The sequence below is a fragment of the Cricetulus griseus genome, chromosome 6 (genome assembly GCF_003668045.3).
Source record: "Cricetulus griseus strain 17A/GY chromosome 6, alternate assembly CriGri-PICRH-1.0, whole genome shotgun sequence".
Classification (NCBI taxonomy): domain Eukaryota; kingdom Metazoa; phylum Chordata; class Mammalia; order Rodentia; family Cricetidae; genus Cricetulus; species Cricetulus griseus.
In genome coordinates this window covers 132313446-132331282 of record NC_048599.1, presented here as the reverse complement: position 1 = coordinate 132331282, position 17837 = coordinate 132313446, and the positions used below count along the sequence as shown (strand labels likewise).

At 37.0% G+C, this 17837-nt stretch overlaps 1 protein-coding gene across 1 annotated transcript in view; it reads right to left on the bottom strand.

The window, feature by feature from the left end:
- LOC100773941 (low-density lipoprotein receptor-related protein 1B) overlaps positions 1–17837 on the bottom strand; it is a 1050824-nt gene that overhangs the window by 952311 nt on the left and 80676 nt on the right. The gene's annotated exons all lie outside the window — the stretch shown is intronic.

Below are 17837 nucleotides of genomic sequence, written 5' to 3'. Positions count from 1 at the left end.
CTTTACAGCTCTGGGTGTGCTTTAACAGACAAGTGCACAACAGTGACCTGCAGAGCATAGCAACCGCCCTGGGAGGGCCTATGGGCCAAAACAACCAGTTTACCAACACAGGACAGGTCGACCAAACCTGGAAGCACACCAATCCTGAGACTGTTGCATACCCCTAGATTCTCCCCTCATGCTGTTCTGTAAGATCACTATCTCATGGTTTCTAGCGGTCTTTCTCCAACCATTTGCCTTGGTAGATGGATGAAAGGCCAGAGCAAATGATTCTTTGCTTTTGCATCGAAATGGGCCTCCTGGTGATTTTGGGGTTCAGAATTTGAGTACAATACTACCTTAATGAAATGGTTGGCTATATTATCAAGGACAGTATACCTCATTCAGGAAGGAAGACTTAAAGTCAGACATACTGGCTGGATGTGTGAGCACATATAGATAATTACAACACTTGAAAAGCTGAGAAAGATTTTATTTTATATATATATTTGCCTATTAACCAACCATTATATGTGTAAGAACTGGTTGTGTTTCTGGATCACTAGGCAACTCATGAGTCCTATTCAAATTCTTATGCTCTGGGAAAGTTCTGCAGCTATGGCCATACAAACTACAACTAAATTTGTGATGGTAGCATATTTTGTGTTTCATGTGAACAAGATAAAAATGAGAGAGAGAGCAGTCCTTTCACCTTAAAATTCCCTGTTGCCTTTCTCTTGATTGGCAAGAACCTCAAGTTTCTTCACTAATGGAAGTCCCCAGGCTCTTCTTCCTGCTCCTTAACACAATTAGTGGTAACCTTTGCCATGTAGCAGTGAAATACATTTATTTATAGCCCATACATTATGCAAATAACTTTCCCTCATTTCCAGATGGCTCTCATACTGCTGCTTTTGCTATGCCATGTAAGCCTCTGTGCCCAAAGAATATAGCAAATATTTATTTCTTCAGTCATTAAGTCATTCAGTGATTTGATATTTATGACACTATTTCTAGATTGGGGAAATACTAGTAAGATACAATTCACACTATAAAGAAATCTTCAACATGCTAATGAAACAGAATAGAAAGGTCTATTGTGCAGTAACAACTTTAAATATCAAAACCCAACACAATATTTCAGTTCTCACTATGTTGCTACAGAACTATGTGGTTTGAATATTGTTTGTATCCCCCAAGGATGAATAGTAATTAAAGGCTTGTTTCCTGGGGTTTTCCTACTGAGTGACTACAGACCATGGAAACAGAACAGAGCCAAACAGCAGGTGTGAGACTGGGAAACAGAACAGAGTTTTGCCCAGGACTCTCTTTAGTTCTGGTTATATACATAAACCACTCATGTTTTGATTTTGTTTTTAAAACAAGTTCTCACAATGTAGCCCTGACTGGCCTAGAGTATACTATATAGATCATGCTGGACTCAAACTCACAGAGATTTGTTGCCTCTGTCTCCCAAGCGCTAGGATTAAAGACGTGCATCACCACTTCCTCCTTATAATAAAATATTTTGCAGGCTAATCCCTTTGCCTGCACATGAAATGCACATGCACACAATGATCCACATTCTTCACCTAGAAACGTTGCAGCCCCCTCTGCTCTCTATTAGCTTGTGCTATGTTTACTCCTAACTCTGAATAATAATATACATTTCCTCATGCCTAGGAACAATACAATTGAGGCAGTTTCTATATATGTGCCCCATAAAAATCAACTACATGCTTTAGGATATGGGTCTCACCTTGCTCTGCTATCAGTATTGACAGAGTTAATCTATACTACTATTTGGCTCCAAATAACATTATCTACCTTCTTTTTGAAAAGTTTTTGTGACACTTGTTTTTTATTCATTGCATAAGATGCCAAGTAACCACCTAGACCAGGGCCCAAGCATCTGCAATCAACCAAGGTAACACAGGGGTCTACATTCACGAACAAAAACTGGGAAGCTAGTCTCCCTTTTGCTATTTTTGTTCAAGATGTCACTTGTACAGGATTTTTCCAAGCAGTGCACCCATTTGTTGCTCTCACCACCATCCAAACAAATGATCCTTGCCTGATTGCCTGACCATGAACATGAATCTTCCAAACTGTGAGCTAAATAATACTGTCTCCAAAGTATGCTTCACAAGCATTCCCTTACAGCAAAACTGTTCAACCTGTAGTCATTTAGAGACTTAAGGAAATTGGTTCTCCATTTAGCACAGACTTTCACAATCACCAGCTAAGAATTAGAAATGTAGGTAACTATATTCTGGCTCTTAAAGTGTCTGCTATAGCCCATTTAAGTAAATTATTTTATATTTTCTGGTTAAAGGAAGTTATACATGGTTATCTAAGACATGATAAAAAGTGGAGCAGGGCATTGTAACAAGGAAAAATTTGGGTCATATATATCAATATCATATTGCTTTGACTGGCCATCTTTATTCTCTTTCTTCAGCTGAGGATGACATAGCATTCTGCTTAAATTTCTAACTTTTAAATATCTAACGTTTAAACTACCTAATGGCGATGCCAAGAGTCAATAGGGTCCCTTTTTGTCCTTTACCATTTTCAAGACCTAGAAATCACCTAGATCATATATTTTTGCCTCATTTTTGTTTTATTACTTAACCACTTAAAGATTACCAATGGCAATACTGTGACATATGCTAGGACCTCTGCTGTCTTGAATGAGTATCAGCTCAGTGTCTTCTTCATTCTACTCTTGATTGATACATATACTCAGAAGCTCCGTGTACCACATGATTTCTGTCTTTACACTCTGTTATCACAATATAATCCAGTTTTAGTTCTTGCTCAAACAAGCATAAAGGTAGACCTAACATAGGGAACAAAGTGCTTTTAAACTTATATGGTAAGAGACCATATAAGTCTAGCTAGCACAAATGGGGAGAAAGTAATCTGATGAATTTTTATCAGAAACCTTAGAACATAATTCTGCCTAGGTGAAAGGCAACCACCAGTGTTATTCTGTTTAAATGAGTGACACAACAAAAAAGGAATCTTATTGAATCATAATATAAGTTACCCATTCCTCCCTTTGCCTCATTATTTTAAGCAGCATTATTGGAAATAAGGAAAATGGATTACTTAAATAGATAAGCCATTCACTAACTGAACACATTCTTTAAACCCCAGATTTCCCATCTTTAGAATAAAAATCACAATAGCAAATTCATGAAAATATATTGAGGATGCTTATAAAACTGGGAACACAGGGCATACCTGTAACAACTATGTTTTCAATATTCACCAACTAAAGAATTGGTTGTAAAGGTTGTTTTAGCAAGCAATATTTTCAGAAAAAAATCACAAGGAGGCATTAAGTCCAAACAACTACTCCATCTTTTTATTTCAGCCAGCAAGTCAGGAATGAGAACACTTAAAGAACACATGAGAGTAATCTGCTAGCCTCAAAACCACTGTCCATAGCAGGCCAATGCAGCAGAGATTTGGAGATGAGACTGGCTCACTTAACTGGTAAGTCAGCAGTGTATACATGCTCTGATGCTCCTGTCAGAGTTTTTTTTTTCCTTTTGTAAAATTTAGAAACAATCTCATGAAGCCTAAGATGGCCTCTTAGTATGAAGATAAGAACTCTGTTTCTCTTCCTTTACTTCCCAAGTGACAGGATCACTGTGTTTTATGTTACTACACCCAGTTCACATAGTGCTGGGGTGTGAATTCAGGACTTTGTGAATGCTACATAAGAATTCTACAACTGCACCCTTTATATGCTCCTGCCAGATTTTACTCTGAATGGAAAACAACTTTTCAGGTCTTTTACAAATCACATTCTCTTTAACGAGCAAGCAGATAAAAGCATTTGTTATGTATGGCCAAAACACATTATTTCCTATGCTTTATATCCCAATGCCAGCATACTCACCACAGTTCACTGATAATTATTTCAGTTTTGTCCTTATCATCATGTCAGAATTTAATGATTTCTTTCTCTGACCTAAGCCTTAAAGAGCCAGCATAAGCATTTTAATCTCACATGTACCTTTTCTGCATTTAAACCAAATACTAAAATATTTCTGGTTTCATCAACAGAAATAATGGTATAGAACTCTATGCATTATTTAAGAAGCAGCTTAACCATAATCAAAAAACTGACTATGACTTAAGTGGTTGTAAAAATTATCCACCTGCATGTAAATGTACATAGTTCATCTTTGGGCCTTAATAAACATTCAACAACTTTTTAGTCATTTGCTTGTATATTTTGTGCTTTAAACCACAATACAACCTTCCAGAAATATGTAAGTATACATTTATATGTGTTGGAACTTAACTGTCTGTATAGCTGAAGGATACCAATGTTTGCTTGGCTTTATGATGAGGAAGCTTGAGAATACTTTGAAATCATGGAGACCATGATTGTTTTTAAAACTATTCTTGGAGAGTCATTATCCTATGATCTGAGCTTATTTTATGATGAGAAAACAAAATTTAACTATTAATTAAACTATATAAGCATAAATAAATATGAGAGCAAAGAAACAAAAGAGTACTAATTTCTTCAGGGTAAAATTGTAATTCTAAAATGGAGGGCATGTGCATGATTGTGATGATTCAGAATTATTGTTCACTGACATTGCCTATTTTGCTGTGTGAAAGTTAACATGAAGGATAGAAATGAATGCAATCATGGAGAGGAGACAAACTAGAACAGAAGTCAGGTTCCTGTCATGGTACTTGGAGATGCCCAGCACAAACTCTTTTTTATAAATCTGGCTAGTTCAATTGGACACAAGATGCCTGGATGTTAAAAACCCAACTCAAAGACATAAGAAAAAAATTTGTTGCTGTCTGCGTCCCCATTACTGACACTTCACAGAATTTCTTATTTAGCATAGAAGAGCACTTCACACCCCACCTTTTAAAGCCAGACATGAATCTGTGACTTATAGTTCAGGTTTACCTCTCTACAACCAGGCTTCCTATTTAATGTGGCTACACTTCTCTTTAAAAACCAATTTTGCTTGTACTAGAGACATAGTTTTCTGCAATTATTTCCCCTATTTTTGTTGACATATTTTTCACAATGAAAGTTTAGCCCATTATATCTTAAATTACTCTAGAAATCAAGATTTCATGGAGACTCCAAGTTTTCAAGTCCCTGTTGTTAATTTTCACCCCTTGGTTTATTTTTTGATTAAGCAAAAGTAATAAAAGTTCATTGGGATTCCTCTATGCAGAGAATGCATAACCTACTTGTGACATGTTTCTAAAGCTGTCTTACCACCTTCTGTGCTTGCTGAAGTCAACAATTCTGTTTTTATTGGTCACTCAGATCATGGGGTATGATCCCTGAATGTGTTCTAAGTTGTGTTTGTAAGTTTAGATATTCAGCATTTAAATTTAAAATATAACTTCATGAATGAATAACATATGTCAAGGTCTTCCCCTTTACCAAATAAAATTTTCCTTTTTCCTTTTTCCTTCACAGTGGCACATTCAAATGAGAAACACACCCTAATCTTGAGTTTTCACTACTTCTTATCCATCACAATCTCTATGACTCTCTAATTTGGTTTCACCTTATCTCTACTTTTATTCCTAGAAATAAAGACAAATTATAATTTCCTTGTGCTTTAGTTGTTTTCTAACTAGTTTGCCTATCTCTGTTTTCTCTGTTCATCAATCACAGAAAGTATTCATTAAGGCCTAGGGAAAATCTTTTCTAAATTAAATGATGCTGTACCTGGTAAGAATAATAATGATAATATAAACTTTAAATAGTATTACTGAAGTATAATTCTTTTGTGAAAAGAGTTTACAGGCTTGGAGAAATAGACAATGTTCCTTGGCACAGGCTGCATGTACTGTCACAGCACCCACAGGCACACAAAAATGCTAAGTTTGTATCACAATCAACTGGCTCAAGATCAATGGATAAAGCTAAGGCCTCCATGGTTTAAGGACAAAGCTTAATGTCTCCAAATCCATGTAAGGCAACACACAGTTGTGTGTATACTTGCAATCCCTGTGCTCTTTCTGTGAAATGGGAGTGGAGACAGGAAAACCCCAAAACTCAGAAGCCACACAGTTTTCATTATATAGTGACAGGCAGAAGATACCCTGTTTCAAACAATGTCATAGGCAAGAATAACACCCAAGCTTTTCACCTGATGTCCACACACTTGCCAGGGCGTGATCACCACCATACTCAAACACAGGAAGAAGCAAGCCTGAGCAAGTGTACCACATGTAGACATGCATCACACACACACACACACACACACACACACACACATACACACACACACACACACACACACCACATACAGATACACACTACACACTGGAGATTGATAAAATAATTTCAGACTTCTATTAGAAATATGAAAATATTATAGGAAGTCAAGGTTCTTTGGCAGATTCTTAAACATAGAGATTATTAGACTACTTATTCCAGTGAAGAAAACAAGTACTTTTGCCTCTGATTTAAAAAAGAAATTCTGGTTCTTTGGGTTTTTTTTTTTCTAAGTCACTGAAAAGCAAAAGAAATTAAATGATGACTATTTAGGAAAATATCTAAATCAGTGTTGAAAGTAAAGTAACCATTACTTCAACTTCATTGTAATGAAGTTTGCCCTTTGAAACAATATAGTAATATTGCTTTACTATACATTGCATCATGTTTTATATGTATTTTTTAATTCTACAATCCAAACAACTGCATTTGCAAGATGAAGAAATATAATAATTTTGGCTGCACAGGCTAGATGGGGAATATTTCCATTTAAAAATATATACTTTTAATATTTTTATAGCCTGAATAAATGTCCTTGAAGACTTATGTACATACTTTACTCTTATTATTACAAGAACTAAGCTACTTGTGAGTTTAAGCCTACGTGTTAGGATTCTACTCTACATTATTGACAACTAACATTACTCATTTATTTAACAATATCAGATGTTCTATCACTAAGCAGCTAAAAGTATCTTTAAAAGTTCAGTTTTCATGAAATTATCAAGAGTTGGTATCATACCCAATTTGAACACAGTGTTAGATACTGGTCTTGACACAGGCTACATGTACTGTTGGGGCACCCACAGACACACAAAAGGCCTTAATTTATATCACAATCAGTTGGTTCATCAAACACTAAACTTCTTTTTAGTACCCAGGGAGAATTTCAAATTGCCACACAACTGAGAAGAGAAACATAATATTAACCACAGAAAATGAAGAAGCAGATTATGTCTCCCCCTACCTTCGTGGTCCTATGTTTTCAAAATCAGTTCCTAAGCAAGAACCCTGGCAGAATGCCTGGAGATTCAGAAGAGCCATGCTACAGAGAAAGAGTTCTTACAGCTGTCATACAGCCAGAATGAGCACAGGAAGCCACAGGCAGATATGTAATTGGGGATTTTCTCTTTATAAATTTCAAAGTCAGTTGAACATGGTGGTGAAGGCCTATTATTTCAGCTGCTTGGGAGACTGCAGCAGGAGGACTGCAAGTTCAAGGCCTATATGAACTAGAGATTAAGTGCAATGCTTGCCTGAACAACTTAGTGAGAACCTCTCTCAAAGTGAATACTGTAGAAAAGCTTGATGTTACAGTCAATGGTAGTTTTTGTTCAACATGAGAGAACCCCTAGGTTCAATCCCTCTCCCAAAAATAAATGAAAGTCTAGATGTCAGCTGAAGTGATTGTAGAATCTGAATGTGATTCTACACAGTAAGCAAATGTTTACTAGAGATCATTATTATTTTGGGAAAGTGAAAAATTAAAAATGCATAACTTGCCATAATATCATTCCTGCACCCACCTGGCTCTTGCTTTTATCATCAGTGCCCTCCACTCTCCAGAAATCTGAATAGACTTTTATGTAACACTGTCACTAAAAATTAAGATGGTTTATGTCAGCTACCACTGGCTTTTAAATAGATTGAAACATTAATTTAAAAGTCTGTGCAACATGATGCCAAAATTACTTTGCTCTTACATTTATAAGTTATAAGAATATACATGTTTATGCCATTTTATAAATGTGTGTGTATATAAAGGCATAAGATAAAAACATAATAACAATTCATTATGGCTGATAAGATAATACATAATTACTATTTTATTTTCTTGTATACTCATACCATAACAAAGTTTTGATTTAGCAAGCTTACATCTTTAATTGTCCTATTAAGAATGTCTAATACCAGTATTGGCATGGGATTATGTCAAATACAGTATTAGCTCTGGCTGTCTTGGCAAATGTCAGCATCCATAACACCTTATATCTGAGGATGTGACATGAATATTCTGTCGGTTCTAAAAGACATATGCTGAGTTGGCAGAATTAGAGCCCCAGGACCTCAGTGAATCACACACTAGTGAAATTTTCACTATCACAAGTGTACATTGTAGAACATAGTCAATAAATACCTCTATACCACAAAGAAGAGATTTTGAATCAGAACTCTGTAGTATTCAGTAAAGTAGAACCCTGGTCATGCTGAGTCCGTGGAGGGGCACAGGAAGAGATTTCAAGAAACATGCCAGATATCTGGAAGGTCTTCCAGATGCAAAGCTAGCATCTGTCAAACAACTATGGAATAGTTATCCACTGACAACACTAGCATGTGTGACCTGACTTTGCAAAGGGACTTTCAAAAGTGTGGCAGGTACGTGGGTGCCCAAAAGGAATAGGGAAAGTGCGGAGGATTCAAGCATCAACTAGAAATAAACACATACAGTAAACCAACCAGGTCTCTCCCCTTAACTTCATTTCTAACATTTAATACCAATACCAACTTATTTTCCATAGGCCCCTCTCTCTTCCTTGCCTCTCTAAAACTCTCCATTTTCTCTGTATTCTTTCCTTTTTCATTTTTGTTTTTGGTAGGCTTTTGTGAGATCTCAGCCTCTTACCCACCTGAGAGTCAGGGCTGTCTTAGATTGTCTGATCCCCTATCTTTGCCATCTTTTTGTTCTACTGTTACTAAAAACTGTTACTTTCCATTGATTTCTTATTGTTCCTTTATTCTATTTATTTTCCCAATTCTGTATTTATCTTTTCTGTTCAAAGGCACACTATCTTAAAGTGATCTATTATATGAGTGTTTCATTTCTTCAACATTTATAATTGAAGAGGAATTTGCTGTTTGTCTATTACTGTATGTTCATCCTGGGCCTAAACTTTGAAAGTGAGATGTTTTATATGTTTTTCTACCTTCTTTCTTTTCTCCAGACAGGGTTTCCTTGTGTAGCTTTGGAGTCTGTCCTGGAACTCACTCTGTAAACCAGGCTGGCCTTAAACTCACATGGATCTGTCTCTGCCTCCTGAGTACTGGGATTAAAGGCATGCACCACCATTGCCAGGCTATTTTTCTGCTTTTAATGGTGGTGGGATTAGTGTCTAACACTCCAAACATGATTCTAGGAAAAATAAATGAGACCTCAACTCTACCACAATCTAGCCCTTCTTCAACATTGCAAACACTCCTAATGAAACAAAATAACAATAAAGAGGGCAGAGCTAAGGCTCATCAGGTAAGGGCACTTGCAACCAAACCTGACAACCTGTATTTGATCCCCAGAACCCATGACAGAAGGATAGAACTGACTTCAGCAAGCTTTCCTCTGTCACACAGACACCATGTCATGTGTACCTGTACATACATACACAGCACCCTTCCTACACATGTATACATGAAATAATTGTAAAAAGAAAATTGAAACACTCTATAAATGAACACAAGGAACTCATTTTTATACTTTACGAAGATTTATTTATTATATTTATATGAGTGATTTTTCTTCATGTCTGATTGTTTACAACATGTGTGTCTGGTGCTCAGAGAGGTCAGAAGTGGGTATTGAATTTCCTAGAACTAGAATTCGTGAATGGTGTGAGCCATATGGATGCTGAGAGTTAAAGCAAGTACTCTGCAAAAGCAATAAGTGCTTTTAACTGTTGAACCATCTCTTCAGTCCCAACTGCAGTCATATCACAAACTAAATATTACTAGATTTGAAGACAGATATTAACCCCAATAAAATAATAGGGAGGATTTTAATATTCATGTCTCACCAGTAGAAATGTCATCCTGACAAAAGAGTAAATACTAGCAGCTGACCTAAATGACATCATGTGTTAAATGCATGCAACAAACATCTACAGAACATTCTGTGTGAATATTGAGTTGATTGGAACTTCAGCAATGGGACTGGGGATTGAACCCAGGTTACTGACTTGCATAGCAAGTGCCTTTACATACTCAAACATCTTGTTGGCCCTATCTACATTTATAAACAAAGGCATTAGCATGTTATCTTTTTCACTATATTTTCAAGGATGCTTGTGTAGTAAACAGCTTGGAATGCTGTAGATAATATCTCCCTCTAGGTTATGAGGCAGATTTATCACCTGAAAAAATATAATAGGATATTGCTCAAGTCCAAATTTGGCAAGTTGCTGTGTCCTTATAAAGTTGGTGGTTCCCTAAACCCAGAGCTGCTCAGCTCTGAACATAACTCCTGTATCCATCATCTACCTGTGTCCAAGGCTGAATGGTCCCTGGACTCTGGAGACAAAGAATGGTAATGTGAACAAGAGAGAATTATTGAGGTAATACTTCGACGAAACAAATTATTATGCATCTAAGACTGAATATGCTAACAACTTGTTTGCTTGATAATAGCATAAAATCTCAAATCTGATAGAGGGGTGAATGTTAAGTGTCATTAGGTAGATTTCTTTTGAAATCTCATTTTCTACTTTTATCTCTAGCTACAGCATGCTGTGCTGGCCAGCTTAGTGAGAATGAGCTCTGGGTGGCAACTTCTTTAGAATAAAAATTAAGGGATTAAAAACTGAATTACAGATATGGGAAATATTCTCATTCAAGACTGCTCAAAACTAGTTAAATTCCTTGGAATATATCTAAACAATGAAGTGAAAGTCTCTGTACTGAAAACCTTAAAGCTCCGAAGAAGCTGAAAAGACTGCATAAAATTCAAAGACCTCCATTCTTATGGATGAGAAGAATTTGTATTATTAAAATAGCTATACTAGCTGTCTACTTAAATGTTTATTGCTTTAAAGAGACACCATGACCAATACAACTTTTATAATAGAGGTTGCTTACAGTTTCAGAGGTTTAGTCTACTTTCATTTTGACAGGAGCATTACAACATGCAGGATGCAGCTGAGAGATGCATGCCAATTCATAGGCCATCAGAGAAAAAGAAACAGGGCCTGGTGTGAGCTTTTGAAACTTCAAAGTCCACTTCCAGTGATACACTTCCTCCAACAAGACCACACCTCCTCCAAGGCCACACTTCCTAATCTTTGTAATTCTTTCAAACAATTTTATTTCTTGGTGACCAAACATTTAAATATATGAGCCAATAAGAATCATTCCTATTCAAGCAACAACATTCCACTCCCTGGTCCCAATAGTCTTGTAGCCATATTATAATGCAAAATACATGTAGTCTAACTTCAAAACTTCCCATAGTTTTTCAGTCTCAAGACTACTTAAAAGCCAAAAGTTCAAAGACTCTTCTGATATTCAAGGCCATCTCTTTACTGCAACCCCTGTAAAATCAAAATAAATAATAGATAACATACTGCCAACATACAAAGAAAAAGAATATACATTATCATTCTGAAAGGGAGGAAAGGGAGCATAGTGAGAAACTACAGGACCAAAGCAAGACTGAAAACCAGCTGGGAAAACTCCAAATTCTGCATTTCCATGTCTTATGCCAGAACATTCTCCAGATCTCCAAATCTTTTCAGCTTGGTTGACTGCAACACACTTCTCTCTCCTGGGTGGTTCCATACTATCAAATGAGCTTTCCTTTGGAAGTACAACATGATTCTAGTATCTCAAACATCTTGGGATCTCCAAAAGAATCCAAGCCTCACCTTCCCAGCCTCACATCATGTGCTCTTGAGCCTTCATGCACGGACACCCCTGACACATGCCTGATGTTAGCAGCTTTCCTGAGCCACCGAAGGACAACCTGTTCATGTGTCCCTAACTCTAAGGGCAGAACTCCGTGGCCAAAGCTGCCAAGTTCTGTTGCCTGGTGAGGCTGGAATTTGGACCCTCTCCTTCAATTACATTTGCAAAAGCTTTCTGTTGCTGATGTTTTTCAACATTCTTGAAGATTTTCATTAGTTCATTTACAAGTTTGAAGCTTAGCTATATATGGTCTTGTTTAGAGATCAGAATATTTTTTTAACCACTTGCCACCAGACTTTGCTTTAAATTTTGTATCTCATTGATCACTAGACATAGCTATAGCACTAGACTCCATTATACTTCCTATTGCTTCTTTTTCTCCAAAAAGACCTATACATTTTGCATTTCTCTTTATCTAGCTTGATCTTTTTCACTATAGGTATGCATAAGAATGATTAAAATAACCATATGATATAGTCAATACTAGGATCTCTTGAAACCCCAACTCCAATGTTCCACCATTTAGCATAAAACAGATTTTAGGGGGGAAGAGAAGGGTAGAAAACATTCATATTCTTTGTCAAAATATCACAGTTGTCTCTAGGTCACTTACTAATAGTCTTGCCCACTAAAACTAAATCTTGAACTGAACTGGAATCTAGTTTCAGAGTAGGAGGACTGATAAGCAAAGGGGTCCACACCAGGCTGGTGAAACACAAAGAAACAGCTGACCTGAACAAGGAAGAGCTCTTGGTCCCCAGACTGATAGCTGAGAAACCAGCATGGGACTGATCCAGACCCCCTGAATGTGCGTGTCAGTGAGGAGATCTAGGGGACCTCTTGTAGTGGATCAGTACTTATCCCTAGCATAGGAATGGACTTTGGAAGCCCATTCACATTGAGGGATATTCCCTGAGCCAAGACACAAGGGGGTTGGCCTAGGCCCTATCCCAAAGAATAAGACAGACTTTGAAGACCCCCTATGGAAGGCCTCACTTCCCCTTTGGAGCAGAAATGGTATGGGATAGGTAGGGTGTTAGTTGGGGGGGCCAGGGGAGGAGGGTAAGGAAAGGGACCTGGGATTGACATGTAAGATAATTTTCCTTCCAATTAAAATAAAAAATAACAAATAAACCTAAATCTTGTTTAGTGACTATGGACATAGAGTCCAGAAATTAAGTCACCAAGTACAGTAGACAACAAAGGATTAGAGCTACCCTTGGTCAGTTAGTTCTCAGACACCCAGGAAGCAGTTATGAGAAGTATTGCATCTGCTATTCATAAATTTCCATGTAGAAGCATGGCCCAGTGTAAACTGACTGCCTCAGTGTTCAGCACCATGTGCCTTTTCTTCCTTCTGTTCCTCCTGCTCTCTTATTTGGACCTCAAGGGATAAACACCATATCCTTAAACACAAGTCTTAAGTTCCTCTCTTGGAAAGATGCACATTGCAACAGAGGACACTTACTACTATATAAACACAGGCTAAATTTGGATATTTATTAATTTTTAAGTAGTTTTGTCATGACTCCTGAAGCTGCATTCTAGAAACCTGGCTAGAGTGATGAGGGAATGAGATAAGAGAGACGCATGCAGAAAAGCTGGTTTGGGGTGGGCTGTGAACTCTGATGGAGATGCACCAGCAGCGGTCAGGGCACAACTGCATTGAGAAGGTTCAGTTTATTTTATCCTACTGAGCAAGGAGGGAGGTTCAGCTAACCTTTGTAGGAGACCTGTATAGCTGCTGCAGTCATGCTGGAGGAGGAAGCTATGGTTTATAGTTTGAGCATATGATGGGAGAAGTACTTCTGTGTATGTTTATCTTATTGTTTGTTAAATAAAATACTGTTTGGCCAATGAGACAGCAAGTTAGATGGGACTAGGAGTCAAAGAGGATTCTGGGAAATGTAGTAGGGAAGTGGTGATCCAGGCAGGAAGTGACATAGCAAGGAGACTCATATTTAAGCAAAGGAGAAACAGGAAGGGTCCCGTTTCCCCTTGCTCCTCCAGCAGCACGATGTGATCCACCGGCAAGGAGGGACACCAATAAGGCATCCGATAAGATAAGTCTTATAAAATATATAGATTTATGATAATTAAGACTGAACTAATAGATAAGGAATCCTAGTCATTGGTCAAGCAGCTTTGAACCTAATACAAGTTTCTGTGTATTCATTTGGGCCTAACTCGGGTGGGCGGCTGGCGTAAACCGCACATGTGGCAGTGGGGCTCCACGGCTTTTGGCAGAAAGATTTATTGTAACAAGCATACACTGTCAACATCCACACAAGGACCAAGGGAGTCCTCTGCCATTCCCATGGATCTGATGCATTGGGCTCCATTACATGGTTGTGCATACTGAGGACTTCATCAGTCTGCCTCAGTTTAGTTGTTGTCTGTAAACTAAAATTAATGAATTCTATTACAAGGCATAATTTCAGATGAATTTTGAAAAGTAAATTTAGAGGCCTACTTATAATAACACTTTATATAGAAAAGGGTTTCTTCTGAGGAATCATTTAGGTATTGAATAATTAATATAAATTATATAAAGATAAATGTATATAAAAACATTGGGAAAGTTAGGATTGTCATTTCTGGTTTGGTAGGATATTCAAAATCACCATTCTCTGCAGAAAAAATTCCTTATATTGAACATAGTTAATTTTATGTATTAGGACATACTCTTAAGAAGCTTTCAATGCCCACACTGTTTTCTGGTTTGTGTGAAAAGTGGGCATTAGAACAAGTGAAGAAGATAGACCTGAATCTTTAATCTGCATGGTATTCTTAAATGAAGGGATTAAGTTCTTGTTATGTGATTTGAAGGCTATTTGGGGAGTTTTACTGTGAGCAAAGGAATCAATAATTGTTCTAGAAAAAAGGGTGGGAGGTGCAAATGAAAGTTATAGGATGAAATCAAAATGACATAAAGAAGTTAAAGATTCTGTCAGGGTCTACTGAGGAGCTGTGACAAATGAGAGTTTGTGTTGTTCATTCTAATTAGTTTCAGATGTGGGATATACCTGATTCACTATTAAACCCTTGTGGGTAATAAACATAAACTGATAAGGGTGAAGAAATTCACCAGTATTCATCTATATCCATAATAATTACAAGAAATAGCCTTAAATGATAGATAAAAGTAATAGCTAACATGCATAGATAACATGTCTGAATAGCTAAATATTTTCACATCACACTGCATTTATTTTTCATGTCTTTCTAACAAGGATAAATGGACCAACAAAATCTTTCACATTTTACAAAGGCTAAGTTTGAATGTCAGGTAAGAGATTTTCCCTAAGTTTCATAAAACAATCAGTTATTACCAAATTAAATCTGGTCCAAATGTATGCTAAATTCTGTTTTATTCTCCTTTGATCTCCATGATCATTATAATCATGTCCATTTAGGGGCCAGTTTTCATTTTCTCATAATAGCAAACAGATTTTGCTGAAATCAATATTCAGAGAGGCAGTTTTAAATTTCAGTTTGTTATAGAAATGAAATGAAAAAAATAGTGTTTACAGAATAAAAGATAAAAGGAATAAAAACTACAGAAGCAACATTCCTCCACCAATGGAAGAGTTTTTTAATGGTAGTTTCATAGACAAGCTCAAAATCCAGGTATTATTTACTCACTTCTAATTAACCAACTATTTCAGTGACTTGGACTTTAAATTGCCTCACTTCTAATTATAGCAAATTGTCTTCCATTTTATCTTTTTCCTCTTTTCAAGAAGTGGCTGTTCAATAACCTGAACAACTATAATAAAAAGCTTCATTATATGTATGTGTCCTTGCTATATTTCTGTTGTTATGAAACACTGACAAAAATCAACCTGGGGAGGAAAGGGATCATTTCAGCTTATAATTGACAAGACCACCAAGAGAAACCATGTCAGGAACTGAAAGTAAGAACCTGGAAGCACAAACTGAAGCCGAGACCATGGAGGAACACTACTTAATGGTTATGCATTCCATGGTAGCTTAGTAATAATACATATCCACTGAAAGTTTTAATGAAGAGGTGTTTATGAAAAACAGAGCCTCTTCCATGCCTCGTATCTCCACAGATTTTACAACGCTATATTTCCTGTAATGTGCTAGGTACTCCATTCGCTCAAATAATTATTTCCCAAACCAAAGTTATTGAAATAGTCTAACTAATATCTCTATTACATTTTGATCCTCCACCCCATCTCCTACTCAAGATGGTTTCCAATAGCACATCTTTTTAAGTTTAGAGATATCGTCTACTCTCTGCTTAAATTTTCCCAAGCTGGTCTGCAGTCTTCCATCTTCTCAGAAGCACCATGAAACACTTCTTTGCTTTATAATCTGGTGGTTTTTCTCCAGTTTCTCAGACATGTCCTTTCTTTTTCTCTTCTAGATCACAAATATTCCTTCCATAAAATCAAGTTTTCTCCATATTAACCCTTGTTACAGTCCCATTTTCTCTTGTGTGGTTTGTCATTTTAACTTTGGAGTCGAGAAACAGTGGAATCTAATTTATGCTATTATAGCTATATAACTAGTACTTCTTCCTCACAGAAACTTACAGATGGCATCTTCTTGATGAGACTTTCATAGAACAGTCATTGTTAATAAAATGCATTTTTACAGTTAAATGGATTGGTTGGTATTCTTATCCTCTATTTTTAAAACCGAAGCCCACAGAATGGGAAAAGATCTTCACCAACCCCACATCTGACAGAGGGCTGATTTCAAAAATATACAAGGAACTCAAGAAGCTAGTCACAAAAGCAGCAAATAATCCAATTAAAAAGTGGGGTACAGAACTAAATAGCAAACTCTCAATAGAAGAATCTAAAATGGCTGAATGACATTTAAGAAAGTGCTCAATATCCTTAGCCATTAGGGGAATGAAAATCAAAACAACTCTGACATACCATCTTGCTCCTATCAGAATGGCTAAAATAAAAAAAAAAAAAACACCAATGACATTCTATGCTGGAGAGGATGTGGAGAAGGCAGAACACTCCTTCACTGCTGGTGGGAGTGCAAACAAGAATAACCACTTTGAAAATCAGTATGGCCATTCCTCAGGAAAATGGGAATCAGTCTACCTCAAGATCCAGCAATTCTGTTCTTGGCATATACCCAAATGATGCACATTTATACAACAAGAACATCTATTCAGTTGTGTTCATAGCAACATGATTTGTAATAGCCAGAACCTGGAAGCAAACTATTGCCCCTCAATGGAAGAATGGATTATAAAAAATGTTGTATATTTACACAGTGGAGTAGTACTCAGCAGAAAAATAAATGGAATTTTGAAATTCATAGGCAAGTGGATGGAACTAGAAGAAACAATCCTGAATGAGGTAACCCATTTGCAAAAAGACAAACATGGTAAGTACTCACTCATATATGGATATTAGACATAGAGCAAAGGATTTCCAGCCTACCATCCATACCTAGGAAACAAGGAGGACTCGAAGAGAGATATACATGGTCCCCCAGGGAAGGGGAAAGGGACAAGATCTTCTGAGCATATGGGAGCAAAGGGGGAGGGGAGAGAGGGTTTAGGGAATGAGAAGGGGAAAAGAGGAGGGAGGGGATAGGAAGACATGAGGGACCAGGAAGATTGAGTCAGGGGAAGAATAGAGGAGAGCAAGAAAAGAGCTACCTTAATATAGGGAGCCATTATAGGTTTAAATTAAAAACTGGCAATAAGGAAATGTCAAGAGATGTACAAGGATGACCCCAGCTAAGAATCTAATCAATAGTGGAGAGGCTACCTTTAATGTCTTTTCCCTATAATGAGGTTGATGACTACCTTTTATGGCCATCCTAGAGTCTTTATCCAGTAACTAATAGAAGCAGAAGCAGAGACCCATAGCTACGCACTGAATTGAACTCCTGGAATCCAGTT